This window comes from Salminus brasiliensis, chromosome 15 (genome assembly GCF_030463535.1).
Source record: "Salminus brasiliensis chromosome 15, fSalBra1.hap2, whole genome shotgun sequence".
Lineage (NCBI taxonomy): Eukaryota > Metazoa > Chordata > Actinopteri > Characiformes > Bryconidae > Salminus > Salminus brasiliensis.
The window spans coordinates 19,240,475-19,259,668 of record NC_132892.1 but is presented as its reverse complement, the minus strand read 5'-3'; the positions used below and the strand labels follow the sequence as shown (position 1 = coordinate 19,259,668).

Sequence of the window (19,194 nt, the reverse complement as noted above, 5' to 3'; positions counted from 1 at the left end):
TAGTTCAAAAGTAATATGTGTTTCAAATGTCCTATTCTGTTTCTGTCCCTGTTCTGTTTATATGTCAAATTTATTCAAAAATGAGTCAGTTTGCTTAAAAATGCTTAAAAATTGCTTACTACTATTATTTAAAGTGATCTTATCAAGTCAGAAATGTTTACTTCCTTTAGGCATTATTTCTTAAACATACTAAATTATCTTCTAAAGAAAGATAATTTAGTATGAATTCTTATAAAATTACTTACAAAAAGTCCATAGGTTGAGTAAATCTCAATTTTTTTATGTTAATGATTAATCTAATATTCATTTCTTTCATTATTTCATTTCATTGTTTATTTTACTATTTTCTTTCCTCTCCTCTGGTGATATTTCCAGATACGTTCACACAAATTTGGACCTCTCTCCTCCCGTCTCCTGGATGCTAAAGCCTACAAATGAATATAATACAGCTCAACCTTCTTGCATAGTGTAACCATTTAATGTGAGTCACCCCAGCTTGCGGATTTATTTCTCAGAATGCATTTCATTGAAAAGGACAGATATCCTTTTTCTAACCACCAAAACAAAAAGCCCACAAGCCAAAATGCTTCCTATTTGTATGATTTCTGTGAGGCATGTGCTCAACTAAACCACATTTGTTATTCAAAGACCTCGTGGCTCCTGAACAAATGACCGTTGATCCCACCGTTTTCATCCTTATACTATGACTATATGACAGAAAGGTGTATTTATAGTCTTCATAGGAAGCAGGGAGGGGGGCGTATTTAAAGAGTGTGGAGAGGCCGGGAAATCACTGTGTTGGACGCACAAACTGAGAAGAGCGTCATGGACATTGACCGAATAATTCGAATAGCTGAAAAACAGATCCGCAAAGCACTTGGGAAGGAGGACCCAGGTATGTTAAAGGAGTATTTCAGATGTTTAGATGGTGTGTCCTAACAACTGATCCAGTTTAGTTGATGTGAGGTGGTACTTGGTTCATTGACTAGACTGACACTTTATAAATGTGTCAAATCAATTCCATAGATAGTTTTGTAGAAAATCACCTTTAAAATGGGGGTTAGCCAAGGGTTCTTTAGGAAAGGCAATAGTTACACAACAGTGGTCAGTACCTTTTTCAGGTAAGCAAAAATATTGCAATATTTGCCCAGCTGTGCCCTGTTAGATTAACAGCCCTGAATAATTACATTTGATTTGAGCTCTGAGTTAGGGTTACCCCCAACATTAACCCTAGACCAAGATCAGTCTCCACCAAAGTGATGGAAATGCCAAAGTGTGAAAAAGGAAAATACTCAAAGAACCATTTGAATGTTTTTAATGATTATGTGCTTGGTTAAAATGATTCTCTATTACGTAGAACCTCTTATATGTGGCTATTTGGTCAGAGCCAATAAAGTAAATAGGGAGCCATTTTGGTCACATTCACATTCATTGAAAGGTTGTGTAGGGAACCAAATGTGGTTCTATGATGACATCATTCCAAGGACCTCTCTTTTTAAGAATAGCTTCCAGAATCATAAAGAAGCCACACTGAGAAAGGGCTACCAGTGCCTAGTTCAACTTCCTGACCCAACCTGAGAGTCCAAAGAGACTCTCTCTCACCCCTTTATCCCTTATACACCTACTTATGCCAGCAATCTGACCTCATCCCTCCCTGTGGAGAGCGATAAGCTGGACGTCAGACTCAAGCCTCCTTGTCTGTAGCGTCCCAGTTTGAAGTGTGCATGTATCTGACCCTGTGTGTGGATATGTGTGTGTGTCTCTGAGTCAGAGGCCAGAAAGGTGTCGGAGAAATCCACATCTCTACCTGTCAAACGGGAGGGAAGAACCGTGAGGGTAAAAATAAATCATCGAGCAGGAGAAGCCTTTGTGCAGCCTTTCTGCACTGATTCAGGACCAGCACTGTCCTCACGATTCATATGTAATTCATGCATAAAAAATAATACATGCCTAAAGTTTCTTTTTGGCTTGAATGTGGGGTTTTAGGAGAAACCCTTAAATACAGGTTTTGGGGAAAAGAAATTCAGTGAAATAAGTTGCTGGTCTTTGGTAGACTATTGCTAACTTAACTAGTCCTACTTCGCTGTATGACTTGAGGTGTGTTTAATCTTTCTCTAATATCTCTCTTAATTGATCTCTATCCAGTTTCTGTTTAAATGCAATAGACTAGAACGGTGGATAAAATCAGCGGAACCTTGATTTTTAAGCTACTAGTTAATGGATATAAAAGTGAAATGTCACTTTAATATATATTTAATTGATTTTAATATATGGATTTTAATTCATTAATTTTCAGAAGTGCTTTCAGAACTTCAGTTTACCTTTACATGATCATGGTCTCCAACAAAGCTTACTAAACCGTCTATTTATCTATCTATTAGTCGGCGTGAATTCACATTAATCAGCCTAAAAGTAAACATTGTAGCATTAGCCAGCTTGCTACTCATCAACTAATTAGAGATCAGGGAAGAAAGGAAACTGACTAACACAGATAAAGTCTGAGACCTCTCTGTGAGGAAATGAGGAAGTGTGACATCATCCTTCCTCCTCAGTCTAAGAGGTTCTGGATTTGTGGCTGTTGTAGACTGTGTGAGGAGATAAGGAAGCTGATATAATGAATTTAGCTGGGTGTTCTGAACACATTTTTGGAACAGAGTGCTCTTGACTCACTGGCAGTCTTGTCTCACTCAATTCCTTTTCTTAGCCTGATTGAGAACATGTTGGACTTGGAGGTGAAACAGTCAAAAATGTTCTATCATCCCTATTTTTAAAACATAAGGTTTTAAAAAAGGTTTTGTGTGGAAAAGTCACAGTTCACAAAATTTTGCACCTGGCAGAAAACCTGTGAAAGTATCAGTGGTCCAAGACATTCTTCTCCCTGGTTGTCTTAGTAATAATTTAAAAATCCTAATACAATGCTTAGGGTGTCTTTTGCACAAGCCATGATAATTTTTTCTTTTTTTATATTTTTACATTATGAAAAGACAGGGGAACATTACAATTTGCTTAAATATGTATAGTGCTTTAAGTTTGACTGGGCACAGAGGCTGTGTTTACTACTTATCAATAAACACCAATACATGACCTGAAAATGAGTGGCCAAAATAAGTGACCTTTTTGGTCATTCGAAGCATACCACATCATCTGTCAAACATGGTGGAGGCACTGTTAAGACATGGTCATGTATGACTGTCAATAGAACTGGGTTTTACTGGTGTGTACTGATGATATGATGTTTAACAGAAGTATCAGGATGAATTCTGAAGTGTATAGAGCTCTACTTTCTGCTCAGATTCAGGCAAATGCTGCAACACTGATAGGATGCAGATCACCCAAAACACAGTGTAAAATATATCCAAGAACAAAGACGAACCAAGACAAAGAAATGTAATTCTTAAAAGTCAGTCACCTAACCTCAACCCAACTCTGAATGCTTTTTACTTAATGAAGACAAAGCTAAAGAGAAAGAAAGACCCATGAACAAGCAGCAACTGAAGGCAGCTGTAGTAAATCCCATGCAGAAAAGCATGTCAAAAAGAGAAACTCAGCAGTTGGTGATGTCTACAGGTTCCAGACTTCAGGGAATTGTTAACTGCTACTTCTATGTTTATGTTTGTTAGTTTCTGACAGACTTTAATGTGGCTTAAATGGCTGTAATTCATAACCAGTTAATGCAATAAACTGGTTATGCTACACTTCAATTGTAGACATTTTGATAGCTTAATTTCAGATCCATAAAAGCAAAATTACACAAAAATGTATCAAAATTAAGAGAATTGAATATAAAGCAATAGATTATTTAATACAAATAAAACATTTTTCATTGCCTGTAAATTCAAACTTCAAATCTGGCATAGTATTACACCTACATCTTCAGTGATGGCTCAGTTCTACGGTTCAATCTGTAAACACAAAGGTGATTTTATGGTAGATCTTCTCCAATTTCTCCTCAAAAGGACACATGTCTGCCTAATCCACTCACGGCAAAATTCCCAAATCCCATTCAAACAAAATCTGATGGGATTTGCAGCTGCTCGCTTTTTGAAATTAGCGTGTATTAAGAAGGTTAGCGATGAAATGCTGATTTGGTTTTCTGTGCACTTCTTTGGAGAATGTGTGTATATAGTTGTATCAAGTGCAGTAGCACTGTATATCTGCCTGTGAGCATATTTGTGTGTGTGTGTTTGTTTGTTGTCTCCTAATCCTCTAACACCACCTGGTTCACTCGCTTAGGCCCACGATATCCTGTTCGTTTAGCATTATGTGTAATCCCTGCATAAGCTTTTTCCTGCAGACTTGACTGTACCCGGCCCTCAACCTTATTCAGTGCCATTTTTCCATCTACATAATCAGTTGGAATATCTGATTGTATTGGATTGTATTGGATTGTATTGGATTGTGAGGACGGCAACCTTTTAGTCCCTCTCACCATTTGTTCGAGGGTGCTGATTGACGCCTTACGTCACGACAAAACTGGGATTTGAGCAGTTTATCCAGTGAGCTGAGATTTTAAGATTTAAGTACATGAGCCTAAAAAGGATAACAGCTTTTCGTGATTTTGGCCCGTCGATAAAGTCGCAGAAGGTTATCCAAGAGGTAAAATGAGGTGAATTCACAATGAACTATTTTTCCCAGCTGAGGTACACATGCTGGGAAGCTATCTAGGCTATGTCGAGTGTGCACGGTGGAAGAGTACAGAGAGTCTCTACACAATTGCATGAGTAATGACTAGGGGACAGTGGGGAACAACCAAGAAGTTAGTTTTTAATAAAATATTACAAATATTACAAAAAATGTGAAACGTTAAAACTTAGACCTTTGGTAGAGTTAATTGTGCATCCTGGTCTCAAGAGGAATTTGTAGATATGCGACTAAAATGCCATTTCAGGAGTTGTTAATTGTGTACTGAACATAGTTGGACGCAGCCCAGACACGCAGAGAATAGACTATTAGATTAGAGAATGTTACAAAGCGACCAGTGATTTTTTTATACCTAAACCTACACCTCAACCTACACCTAAAACTACCCTACTACACCCAAACCGAATTCTTAAACTAGGCCTTACCCTAACCAGTGTAATTATATTACCTGAACCTACGCCTCAACCTACACCTAAAGCTACCCCACTACACCAAAACCGAATTCTTAAACTAGCCCTTACCCTAACCAGTGTAATATTATTACCTATACCTACACCTCAACTTACACCTAAACTACCCTACTACACCAGAACCGAATTCTTAAACTAGCCCTTACCTTAACCAGTGTAATTTTATTACCTCAACCCACACCTCAACCTACACCTAAAGCTACCCTACTACACCCAAACTGAATTCTTAAACTAGGCCTTACCCAAACCAGTGTAATTTTATTACCTGAACCTAAACCTCAACCTACACCTAAAGCTATCGTACTACACCAAAACGAAATTCTTAAACTAGCCCTTACCCTAACCAGTTTAATTTTATTACCTATACCTACACCTCAACCTACACCTAAACTACCCTACTACAACAAAACGAATTCTTAAACTAGCCCTTACCCTAACCAGTGTAATTTTATTACCTGAACCTACACCTCAAACTACACCTAAAGCTACACTACTACACCAAAACCGAATTCTTAAACTAGGCCTTACCCTAACCAGTTTAAATTTATTACCTATACCTACATCTCAACTTATACCTAAAGTGACCCAACTACACCTAAACGTACTGGAACCTACATCTCAACCTAAACCTAAAGCTAACCTACTACACCTAAACCTAATTCTAACCTTAACCTAACCCTTACCCTAACCTGCATACTTTTATTAATTGAACCTACACATCAACCTAAGCCTATACTTAACCTAACCCTTATTCTAAACACCATCCTAAACATAACCTTAGCAGAATATAAAATTCTTGCAGTTTCTGCGGGATGTTTTGTGCATTAATTCCTTTTTTGGAAGCCCCATAACAGAAAAAAGCAACATGAATGAAGCTGTAGCAACGCTGTTTTTGCAATTCTTCTGTGGGTTGTGTGTGTTTGGCAAAACAACGCTACCAGAGGACAGGACAGGAATCTTAAAATATGTATGTCATATATGTATGAATTCTATGAACTCCTGTTAAATTGTAATGGACTAAGGGGCCAGTTTAAAAGCCAAATTCTATGTTGCTTAAGTCAAGTTAGCTTTCCAACGTAAATGTATAAAAATAACTGATCAGTGAAAAGAAGCATGTGCATAAAAATGTCCAGACATGCATTGCATATTTTACATTTATGTGAGGGATGTTGTTACGTTGTTTAAACACTGTGTTTAAACTACCCCCCCGGTGTGGAGGCTGTACTTTATCTGGGCTAGCTCTCCCTGTGAGTTGTTAATATGCTTCAAAATGATACAGGCACCAGGAGGAAGAGTTAAATATATAACTATAACTATATAACAAAATATACACTAGTGATTAAGTTAAGTTACTTAAGGCACAAAAACAAGCATAATCTTGAGAAATATCTCTTGAATAATGGTCAGAATTCACAAATGGTTTTCCTGTGGGAAAAAAGAGGACTAAAAGCATGAGCTTTCAGCTGGAAATTGTTACAAAGTCAATGTTACATTTAACCTCACATTAGTTGTGTCCCTCTCTCCCCATTATAAACGACTCAGCTAGTCGATTGAAAAGTGATTCATGACAAAGAATTAAGTGTGTCAAGAGCGCACTATAAAGGCTGGATACAACGAAAGGTGGAATGGCCCAGAACCGCATGGGATGACACTCTGCTATTTACAGTTAGTATAACATGTCTTAAGGACATTCAACACACAAAAGTGAAGGTCACTGATGCTGAAAATAGAGCGCACGTCCCTCAGGTAGCTACAGCCAGTCCGAGATGAACTATACCTGGTCTGCTCATGCACTGCTGACAAATTATAGTGATAGTAATAGGCTCTGTCTTCCTTGCTTTAAAGCACTCCAAAGGGGGAAGCAGAGAAGCTCCCGTTGCAGGTCTGCTGTGGTATACTATCATGCATCCCAACATTTTTTTCAAATAATATTACACAGTTATTTTGAAGATACTGGTATAACATGATTTTAATATGGCACTATGTAATACTAATTTCACTACTAATTTCATAGATTTCAACTAATTAGTATGCAGTTTTTAAAATTAAATAGAAATTTTTATTTTGTCCAGAACAATAAATGTAATGGAAACTGAGAAGATTGAACATGCCTCCACAAGAAGAAGTTTAAATAAAAAGAATATTTAAAAAATGTGAATCTTGAGAAAATGTATCTAAAAATATAGAATTCAAGTATGTTATCTCGCATTTAAAAACCTCCTTCATTTACAAAAATACCTTCTAAAGTTTTATTTTTTTTTATATTTAGAATTCCTAATCTACACGGTAGCTGTTATTATCAAATAAAATAAACACAATAATTAATATAGTAAATAATTTTCACCTCCTGAACAGTAGTCTAGTATCTTTACAAGTTCTAAAGTTGCCAAAATGACAACAAGCATACTTAGAATTGGTGGATTTTTGAGTATGGTGTCGATCCCACAATGCAGTTCAAAGTAGAAGGGGGGAGCGACTTCTGAAAACATGGCACAGGCTGAGATTAATGCTAACTAGCTAGCTACCTAGCTAACAAAATAAAGCTGGAACATGTATGAGTTTGGAAATTTGTCCAAATGTTTGTGGACACCTCTTCCAAAGAATACATTCAGCCACTTTAATTTGAACACATTGCTGACAAAGATGTGCAAAAGCACAAAACAACTTTTAGTCACTGTAGAAAAATATTACCAATAGAAGAAGATAAACAGGAACCTGTTGGCATCATGGCCAATGCCAAGTATGGGCTAGAGGGGTATAAAGGGATGAGCTTAGAAGTTGGAAAGGGAAATTTCAGTAATGCGCTTGTCACTGAATGCAAACAAAAATCAAAAATCTTCACAGCAGAACTCCAGAATCTAGTAGAAAGCCTTCCCTGGACAGTAGAGTAGAGTTACTCCAGCAGAAGCAAGAAAACATCCTTATTAGTACCCTTGATTTGGGGGGGTTACATATCAGCATCACTCTTTATTAATTTTTTTTTACTTCAGTATGACTCAGTATGCTACAATTTTACATATTTACATATTGTACAGTGATGCTAGCGTAGCAAATGTTTCTAGCAAAAGATATCTAACCAATGTTCTAGATGGTCGTCCAATGAATTCATTAATTCATCCATCCATCCATTCATCTATCTATGCATCCATGAGTCCATCCATTTAAGTGTATCTCTTTTCCCTTCGACAGCAAATCACACCTCCGCCCAGGGCCGCCTCCACTGGCCCCAAAACTAAGAGCTCAGTAAAACCTGATCTTATGCGACAGTCGTGCACTGAGCAGTTGGGAGCCAAATACCTGTTGTCACACTCAGAAGACCTCTAGGTGCCCTCTTTGAGGTTGTTCCTCATGCTGACAAATAAAAAAATGACAAGCTAAACCATCGGCTAGCGCATTAAGACCAGATAAACCTTAATATTTTTAATTGTAATACACTCTGAGGTCTATTAAAAGCAAATATGAGCAACTTGATTTCCTTTTTCTGTGATTTAAACACACACACTCTTCTTCTAAAGTGTGCGCAATGTTGGCTGCTGGAGCGAGTGGGCTGAGTTCTGGACGACGTTCAGCTGCACAGATCAATGTCTGTTGGCCACAGGCCGGCCAGCATCCTGCCTCAGCAGACCAGTAATAGAATAAGCATCGACAGTCAGGTTGCATCTCTGGCACCAAGCCAGAGAGAACTGTATTAGTGACGGAGCGAGAGAGAGGGAGGATGAGAGAGAAAGAGAACAAGAAAATGATTCGATTACCCTCATGGCTAGTCAGGCTGAAGCAGTGTGACTACAGGTTCTGCCCGAGAGGTGTGCTTCCATATTAATAACGCTTTTCTTAGGACTTTATGTAAGCGTTTGTTGGCCTGGAAAGGTCAGTACTTCTCCATTATTTGATTAGGTCATCAGTAGAATTAGCTTTTTTCCCCTCACATTTGACCTACCTATGGCCTTACCCCTGAGGCAATTGTTGCTAGGTTGGACAAGTTTTAGAGAATGTGGTCAGAAATCCCATCCAACCTCAATTCAGGCCATTCGTACATGATTAACTGCATTGTTTGTATTTGTGTGAAGCTAAGATAGCTATAAAGGATAGTAAATGAGGTAAGCTAATAATTTTCTTTAGTAAATTATCAATTTTCTTATATTCTCTTTGTCTAATATTACTTTGTGTATGAGGGTCTGAAAATGTCCCAAAATATTTTTTTCACTGTTACAAGTGTTTACAAAAAAGAGACTTATAGAGAAGAACCATTTAACTGTGCTTAACTTGACTTGCCAAGGTTCTCTATACACCGATCAGCCATAACATTAATACCTGCTCCCTGTTTTATCATCTCTTTGTAGTTGTTTCTTTGTCTCGTTGTCTGTTTCTCTGCATACTCTGTTAGCCTCCTCTCACCCCATTCTTCAATGCTCAAGACCTCACAGGACCTCCACAGAACAGGTATTATTTGGGTGGTGGATCATTCTCAGCATGGCAGTGACACAGAAACACAGGTGGTTGTGTGTTAGTAGTGTGTGTTGCACTGGTGGTACGAGTAGATCAGACACAGCAGTGCTGCTGGAGTGTTTAAACACTGCGTCTGTCCACTCTCTGTCCACTCTATTAGACACTTCTACCTAGTTGGTCCACCTTGTAGATGTAAAGTCAGAGACAGAAGCTCATTTGTTGCTGCACAGTTTGTGTTGGCCATCCTTAAGTTCTTCATCAGTGGTCAGCTTCATCAGATGCTGCCCATACGACGCTGTTGGTTGAATATTTCTGGTTGGTGGACTGTTCCCAGTCCAGCAGTGACGCTGAGGTGTTTAAAAACTCCAGCAGCACTGCTGTGTCTGATCCACTCATACCAGCTCAGCACACACTACTAACACACACCACCACCACCACACTTCAGTGCTGAGAATGACCCACCACACAAATAATAGCTGTGGGGTCCTGACCATTGAAGAAGAGGGGGAAAGGAGGCATACAAAATGTACAGGACTACAGTATGGAATTACAGAACTGCAACATGCTCCTTTATGGGAAGTGGAGCTGATATAATGGACAATAAGTGTTGAAACAAGGCGTTAATGTTAAGGCTGATACATTTAGAACCATTGCCTTTACTAAAGCACCTTTGAAGGCGAAATATATATGGGATCAGGTTAACTAGCTACATAATCTGTATAAACTCTCTACATAAAACTCTAAAGTTGACCTAAGAATAATTATGGAACAACATTTGCAAGCATTTTCGGTGCTTCTTTTTGCAGTTCAGTCAAACTCCTTAGTGGGTCAAGCCTTATAAATGTATAAACATGTAAATTGCCACTGCATGTCATGTTTGGTTCAAGTGTACTCTTTATACAACATTGATAGATGTCTTGCAAGACATCTGTTAGTATGTATTTGCCTAGTCTTTAAAAGATTATCACTTTTGCGTGGCTTAAAATAATCAGTCATCATTTAAGCATATTTTACTTTTTTCTTATTATATTTTAATTTTTCTCTTCATATATCCCAGCTTAGAAAAAGAGAGAGAGTTAAGGGTCTTGCTGAAAGGCCCAACAGTGGCAGCTTAGTAAACCTGGGTATCAAACACACAACCCTGTAATCAGTGACCTAGCACTCAAACTACAGAGTCACCCCTGCCAAGCGGATGTTTTTCCAATTGTAGTCTGCAGGATTAGATGAATTAGCTGTGATGTGATGTACAGTGTACCTCATTTGAATGTCTGTTGGCCTAGTGCTCAGCTAAAGATCTAGTGTAATCTAATATAATCACAGGAGTCCATCCAATTTTAATTCTACATCAACAGATTCCAGTTTGTACTGATTACGGTTCTTCCTTGTGTTTTGATGTCAAGAAATGACAAAAAATGTGAAGAATGTTTTTGTTTTTTTTCTCAAATAGAGTACTAGAGTACTCACATCACTGACCTTTTAAGCAAGTACATAATATATGATCATATAATATCTATAGCTTTGAATGGAAATGAGGTATGGATTAAAACATTTTGAGCAAACAATGAAAAATATTTTATGTCTCAGATGCTGATATGAATCACATTGTAATTTGCAAAACTTTGGTTAGGTCATCAGTAGAATTCAGTGGAGAACTATTGACTATTGAAACTAGGCTTCCAGTGTAGGCCATTAATACCTAACTTTAGGGTCAGGGTCAGGTAATGCTGACTTCTGCTAGCTCTCCTATGGGACTCTAGTAATATGTTGTATATGTGCTAAGCGTACTAGTAAGTTACATTTTTTGGACGTTCTACATTTCATACAGACATTTGAAGCTTGTTTTAGTCATAAGTCTGTCATAAGCTTATTAATGTTTAACAGATGTTTTACAATAAAGTTTTGACACACAGCTTCACCACTGCCTGAGATTTGTTACAGCTCGTATTTGTGACATAGGCAGGACCAGACCAGAAGTCCCAGTTTTTTTTCTTGTAAATCAGAGTGATAGGGTGATTCCTCTGTCACTTCATTATTATGATGGTAAATTATTTAACATTAATGTAACATTCAGAACATCTTCTGAATCCTAAACTAGTTTGAGAGCTTGTTTTGCTGTATCTAGCAACATATGTCAGAGACAAACGAATCCTATTTGATAGTTTTCTGTTTGGTATTAATCATTCATTTCCAACCCTACCTCAACAAACACTTATTTTTAAGCCTTAAAGACCCTGACTGATCCCACCCTGCAAAAACACAGTATTTAACTCATAAAGTGTTTGTTTGTGTTCTGTTATAACTTTAAGAGCGTTTACAGGGAGTTCATCACACTCATGGAAGACATCAGTGGAGCAGCACAGCTAGCTATTCATTATATAACATTAGCTATGCTAATGAAAGAAGGACAGCTGTTAGATTACCTCAGCTTGTCTTTTACAGTCAATTAACCCCCATGGGCCCATGGGTCACTGCTGTAAACAGCAGCAGCACTGCCATTATGTTGACCCTATAGACAGGGATAGTGTGGAATGTTCTGTTGAACACTGCCACAGAGCTGCATGACACTAACCCGAACTGAAAGCGGTCGACTGTAAATCCCACCCACAGAGACACTGATAGGTCTACTGAGCTAAAAGAGAGACCAATCAGGATGATCTCTGTAGCGCGCTCTCTCGCTACACTCTGTCTAACTACAAGAGTCAGCCCGATTTACAGAATTCCAATTTCCGGGCATCAGGGAGCCGCCATCAACATGCGGGAGAATCCGGCGAGTTGCAGGAGAGGTGGGATGTCTGCTCTGATGGTTCCTCACTTTAAGAATTTGCTTTTTATGTTATATGTCACACATACAACCATCGTAGATGTTTCTTTTTTTGGTGGTTCAGTTTAATTTAGGCACCCCAAGAGAGTTGATCTTTATAAAGTCAGACTTAGCTCAAGTCTAGCTTCTCACTCTATCATTTCACTTACCTCACTCTTCTACACGACTGTGTGTCCGCTGGGACTCAAATTTACAGCCCCCTGTGAGCCCATGGTAATGATGGGAGCACCAGACTGGCCTTTTCTAGCCTAATTAAAACCCAGCCGTCTGGGAGTCTCTCTCTTTCTCTCTCTCTATCTGTTTCTGAATGTCAGTGCTCAAACTCTTGACACTCACTCCACACCGTTTATTGTATCAAAAACCTTTCATGAATGACTGCGCATCATGCGCATTGGGAGATTAATGGACAATGTAGAGTTATTGATGGTTCTCATCCCTTTCGAGTAAGAGGGAAGCATGAAGGATAGAGGTGCAGTGGATGCTGTCGGCTGTAGAAATGGCCTGGCAGCCATGGTGATTTATAAAGCTATGTGATGGGGCTGAATGAGTGAAGGAGCCTCTGGAGATTGAGAGCAGTGTGTGGAGGAGGGTGTTTATGAGTGGGATTAATGGTGAGGTGTTGATTTGTTAGAAGGTCAGGGAGGTTACATGTTCCATCATGGGTGGCTTAGTGTTAGCAAGTCTTGATAACACGTTGTCATCACTGCCACTTAACTGGCAGGTGAGCTGGACTGACTCAGGCATGTACATTGGTATTTTTGATTGTTTTCCAATTGCTGTCCTGGTAGCTTAACATTTGATTAACTCAGTATTCCTGTAACGTTTTACTGATGTTACATTGGAAGGAACTGGAAAAGCTAAAAAAAGGGAATTTACCGTTGCAACACTCCAAGCATTTCAGATAGATCCGTTTAACATTGTTTGTTTATGCTTTGTTGATGAGCAGCTTCATCTTCAACTGAACTCCCCGTTGAACTCTTTCACGCTGTTGGTACCAGATCATCAAGAGTCTTTACAAAGCGGATTTTAAGTGCATGGATATTTGCTCTGGCAATCGAAATTCTAAATAGCCTTCTTAAAAACAGCACTCACTGGTAGGAAATATACTATAAAAACAGTCTATTTGTAGCACGGTTCTGAGGACCACTTCATGGACAAGCTTCATGAACTGTGAGCAACTAACAGCTGAACTCAATCGCCCCTGCAAAAACAGCAGCACTTGACACTATGGCTGTTTAATCACTGAAACACTGGGATTATTATTATCGTTCAGGTTAGTATCATCACCTGCACTCTGCACTAGAATTAATTAACATTTCCCCCTGCTCTTTATGTAATTGTCAAAGCTGAGAATAGAAATTGGTCACCATCCAGATGCATTCCCTAATATCTCATGCAACCATTTGCAATGGATGGCTAAACGTTAGGATTCAGTCAGGATTCAGGGGAGGCTATTTTTCTTTTTTCCTGCTCTCCGCTTGCTAGGAGCATTGTGGGGCCTTTGTTCTCCCAAGAGAGACGATGACACATTTGGAGATAATCTGTGCAAACTGCTGATATTTTGTCCTTGTCTGGAAGAGAATAAACTCAAGATAAGATATAAACCTCGCACCCAAACCGGCTACCATGAACTACAAGCCATGTGCTTGATGACTCCCCTATAGCTTCATGCACTAGCTCTTCAAGAAGTACATGAGCTTTGTGGCTAATCTTCATAGTATTCTTTTACGGATTGCTGATTCGTTTACCCCTGAAAATCCGAATTAGATCTTAGCTACAGTCTTTGTGTCTAAACCAGCTAACATGATGTGTTTGATGTATCCTGTTTGGCAATAGCTATTCCAGTAGCTACTTGTGATGCCAAGGAATGAATGCTGAAATATTTACCCACCCGCCACTGTGCCATGCTCAATGCTCTATTAGGTCTTTTTCTTTTCTTTTTTTTTTTTTTTTTTTACTTTTCATTAGGATACATTATTCTCTGTTCTCCACACAGTCCAATGTCCTGAACATTGTGGGCCAATATTTGACTATTGGTCTTGTTATAGCCCGTAATCCATCTAATAGGTTCAAGCAACCCATTGCTCCTGTTCTATCGCCAAGTAGATGTGGGCTAGAATGGTATAAAGCCCCCCAGCATTGTTCTCTGGAATGATGGGAGTTAGGGATGAGTGAGGTGGTGATCAACCAACATCCTGACCTCACTGACACTCTTTTGTCAATCGGAATTTAGTAGAAAGCCTTCCTTGGACAGTAGAGACTGTTACTCCAACAAAAGCAGGATAAATTGATTTTGGAAAAAAACTATTAATGAGCACATGTCCCAATACTTTTGTCCATATATTGCATATGTCTTATCTGAAAACTGTTGTATGTAGGTAGCAAGCAGCATATTCAAAATCATTTCATGCAGTAAATTTGTGATGTAGCATCTAGAGGCATTGACCTCTTCAGATGTCTGATTCCATTCACAGACACTGTAAACAATTCTCACTGCATTTCCCATTAAATCTTAATGATTAAATAAACAGCATGAATCCAGCATCTTCTACTCTCAAAGCACCATTTCAAACCTACCCTAGTGACTTTTTTTTTTGCATGCATGCATGCATGCCCAACATCAGGATAACTATGGTAGCCCTCTGCTCTGTGGCCACATCCCATGAGTGGTCTGCTTCTGTTGACGTTGTACAGTAGCGAGCGCATGCTGAAAACAGACATGTAAAATAGAAGCAAGCCTCAGAACACTCTGGCTGCCTGGTAAATGGGGGCTGAGGAAGCTGCGATATTTCTTTTCTCCTCCATGTGTGCTCTCAATCCTGTTAAATTTGTAATGGGCAACCCCCCCCACCCTCTTTCTCCCTCACCCCCAGTCTCTCTTTCTCTCTCTCCCTCCTCCTCTTCCTCAATTTTGTTCAGAGCCAGGGAAAGATCTGGAGCTCAGTTCTTACGTAACGCAGCACCGAAAACAGCGGGCAGATTGGCGCTTATTGGATGGGACATGGGTCAATTGTGTATGCTAACGTTGGGTCATGATATTCAACAAACTGTGTATGTAATCTGATTCAAACTGTGTGGATCTGTTATGACACTGGATCCTCCCCTATGATTATACGAGAGGAGTATGTTTACAGGCAGAGTCTAGCATCCATGATTCATGTGAGTTGTTTTACTAGGCAAGGATGCTTTTAAAGAAAGGGTATTTTGGTGCATATGTGAATAATATAACATGGAAACACAGTAAATACTAAAAATACATTAAATACTTTCATTTTAAAGGTAAATATATACAGTAAAAAAACATCCTACTAGCTCCTAACCCCCCAAAATATAGTAAATGCTTAAAAAACAGTAAAATGCTCAAAATCAATACAGCCAAAGAAATCGCCTGCATCATTGTCGCAACTAGAAAGGGATAATTAAATGAAAGAACCCTGGGAATCCAGAAAGTATGTGTTTTCACATTTCTTCTCTAAGTATGAATAATTAATTTCTCCGGTTATGTTCAGTCTTTAATCTCCATTGTGATTTAGGCATATTCTGCTGTCTTTCATATCATTTCTTTTTTTGCGACATTTGATGGCATGACGCATATGGCATGACCCACTGAGCCCCACTGCATCGCCCAGGCCACCAAGAGCATCAGACATGTTAGTGTTATTTTCTGTAGGCCTCCCCAGGCCCTTCTCCATATTTCATCATTTTGCATCTGAATTATTCACAGGTGCTCTCTCTCTCCCTCTCTCTTTCGTTCTCTCCTTTTCTCTCTTCCTCTCTGATGTGTAGTGGTGCAGACCACGCCATAAAAGCATCAAAGACAGATCCCCCGCTCCTGTAAAAAGAAGAAGAAGAAAAAAAAGCCATATTTTCTCTTAACCCCATTGAACCCTAAGCCTTTTATTCAGTAATTAGTCTTATGATTTATAGTTTATTAAGGAATGATTTATAGTTTAGTAAGGAATTTAGAATAGAATTTCAGTTCTACCTAACATAAGCTAAAATTAACTATACATCAATTTTCTAGAAGTGAGACTTGTAGCACACATGCAAAATAGATGTCATGGAAATAAATAATGTGCTCTGAATTAAGTTGTTTGGGCCAGACTGAGCTGTGCGCTACACATTCTCATCAATGTCAACATTCTGTAAAGCATGTCAAACCTCACAACATCCGCATCTGTAGACTGAACATGCATGTGAACTCTTCAGTAGCTGTTATGAATCGGGAGTGGGAGTTTGGGCCCATATACAGGCCTGTAGGTTTTTACAGGTTAACATGTTCACTTTTGTAGTTGCTGCATTGTTTGTAGAGGGCCGGTTTCATGGAGATACAGTGGGTTTTATGCAAGCAAAGTAATTGTTTTTTTAGTGGCCTCATACATCCCTCTGGCAACTTGTTTGACCATGTGATTCTACTTTCTGACATTCAAACATTTCCTGTATGTACAGTGGGGCTAAAAACTATTTAGTCAGCCAGGGATTGTGCAAGTTCTCCTACTTAGAAAAATGAGACAGGTCTGAAATTTTATCATAGGTACACTTCAACTATGAGAGACAAAATGAGAAATCTAGAGAATTTATTTGTAAATTATGGTGGAAAATAATTAATTGCACAATTAGTGGCTGACTAAATACTTTTCTGCCCACTGTATGAAGCCCCAAAACATTAAAAATTGAGTTTTTCATCAATATGATTATAGTAAATCTGGTTGAGAAGACAGAATGCAATAGATTTGCAGCAATGGAAGTTGTTTTTTGGAATGCAGAAAGAGCAAGAATACGTGCTTTAGTACAGTCTTGAGAAAGCGTGGTAGTTCTAGTAAACATAGAATATGCAGATAATTAAACTTTGAGCAAAATGTTTTTAGTAAATATTAATGCATATTCGCTCTGTGTTTCCTGATGTAAAAGATAAAAAAAGCAATTGATTAGCAAATCAGGCCTGAGGCATGTCATCAGTTGCAATAAGTGGACTGTCAGCTGTCATATTTCCATGCTTTATGAATTCTCTAATAATTTAAACCTTATGATAACACTTAGCGAACTTGGGATCCTGTAAGCAAGTGCCTAACTTTTCGAAAGTAGCCTAATTGTAATCAAAAGGAGCCTGAAAGAACTCTGAAAGAACTGCACATATGCTGGCAAGACAGACAAATTTAAAGCCAAAGTAATACCTGTTTAGAAGCTCCATATCTGAGAAAAGCAGCATTAATGAAGCTGCAGCCACACTGTTTTCTAAATTCTTCTTCGAGTACATGGCAGGTGGGTTGTGTTTTTTTGACAGAACACCACCACCAGTGGACAGGAACTCCCTTTGTAAATGGTAAAATTCATGCAAATGTTAATTTTTTGGGGGGGTACACTTTTAGTCGTACATGTACACATTGTATGAGATCTTGTTGTACACTGTTGAGTCTTGTTTGTACAGACATAATATTCATGGAAGTGTCGTTAGATACTTCAAAAAATGCTTGCAAGTTGACTCTGCACAGAACCCAGGCTTTTGCACATGAGCTTGTTTACTACAACAAAATGTTTCATTTTGCCAAGGGTGTCCAAACTTTTACATAAGACCTATCAAATGAATTGTATTGACTGAATATAAACAGCTCTTTTATTTTGGTATTTTAGAGTCATTGCCCTGATAAAGTTATTGATTTCATTTGCGCTCATAAAATGATGAAAAGTGTACCAGAAGTCCTGGCTCACCATAACTGTGGGGTCAAACTGAAACAGCAACATGAAACAAGTTTTAGGAGTGTTTGTGGTTTAAGGCTAAGTTTGTCTCCAGATATCTTCAGAAACTATCTTTGTATCAGTGGTTTGTTTTGATGGCTGTGAAAGGGTTCAGGTTGGGACAGCGCACCTTTCAGGATTGCTCACATTTTTGGTTGTCTTGAGGTTTTTCGGTAATGGCTAATTTAGGGCCAGGCCTCATTATTTATTCAGTGCTCCTTCTCAAAGGCAAAAAGAAGTGAGAGAGCAAACTTGTTGGGGCATGCGATTTGGGAAAAAGTACCAAAGCTTTGAGAATAAGAGCTGCTGTAGCTTATTTGTCTAATTGGCCACACTAAGTCTCTTATGTCTGTGACTCCTAAAATATTTTCTAAAAGACATGACTGTGTATTATTTATACACTCAACGTTTATCCATTCTCAATTGTTTTAAGCAATATTTCAAAGAAATGTGTGGAGAAATATGGGATTGAATCCAGTTTTCAGTCCTGGATTCTGTTCTTTATGGAAGTTTAGGTAACATTTAATGTAATTGATTGACCACGTAATATCACACCTACCAAGATTTACTAGGTTCAGGACTGAAAAACTGAATTCTGACTCTATAAAAGAACCACTTCTGATTCCATAAGGAACTGTGAGTGCTGATGTTTGTAAAGAAAACGTCTAAAAGAAAGAGTCTGAAGAACCTTTTCAAAGTTTGTAGAGTCTGTATATAATGCAACAGATCTAAGGAAAACCCTTGGATTAGAACCATGACTTTTTGTATTTTTTGAAAGACATGACTGTATTATTTATAGACTTAATGTTTATACATTCTACATTGTTTTAAGCAATATTTCAAGAAATGTGTGGAGAAATATGAGATCTTATATAGTAAAAAGGCACGGTTGCACGTTATTCTGAGTATAAAATTCTTTTAGCACTGTTAATGCTGTGTTACAACAAAGCCCACCATGTGGAGGCTCCCCCTTTAGCCTGATTGGCTCTTGCTGTGGGTTATTTACATGCGTCAGAACTCTTAGAATAGAAGAAAAATAGCTGTATATTCTGTGACTTCTCCAGAATTCAGTGGTCAGAA

At 38.4% G+C, this 19,194-nt stretch overlaps 1 protein-coding gene across 1 annotated transcript in view; it reads left to right on the top strand.

Annotated features, from left to right (window-relative positions):
* Window positions 1-19,194, top strand: part of LOC140535382 (fibroblast growth factor 14-like) — a 97,074-nt gene that overhangs the window by 16,848 nt on the left and 61,032 nt on the right. The window lies entirely within an intron of this gene.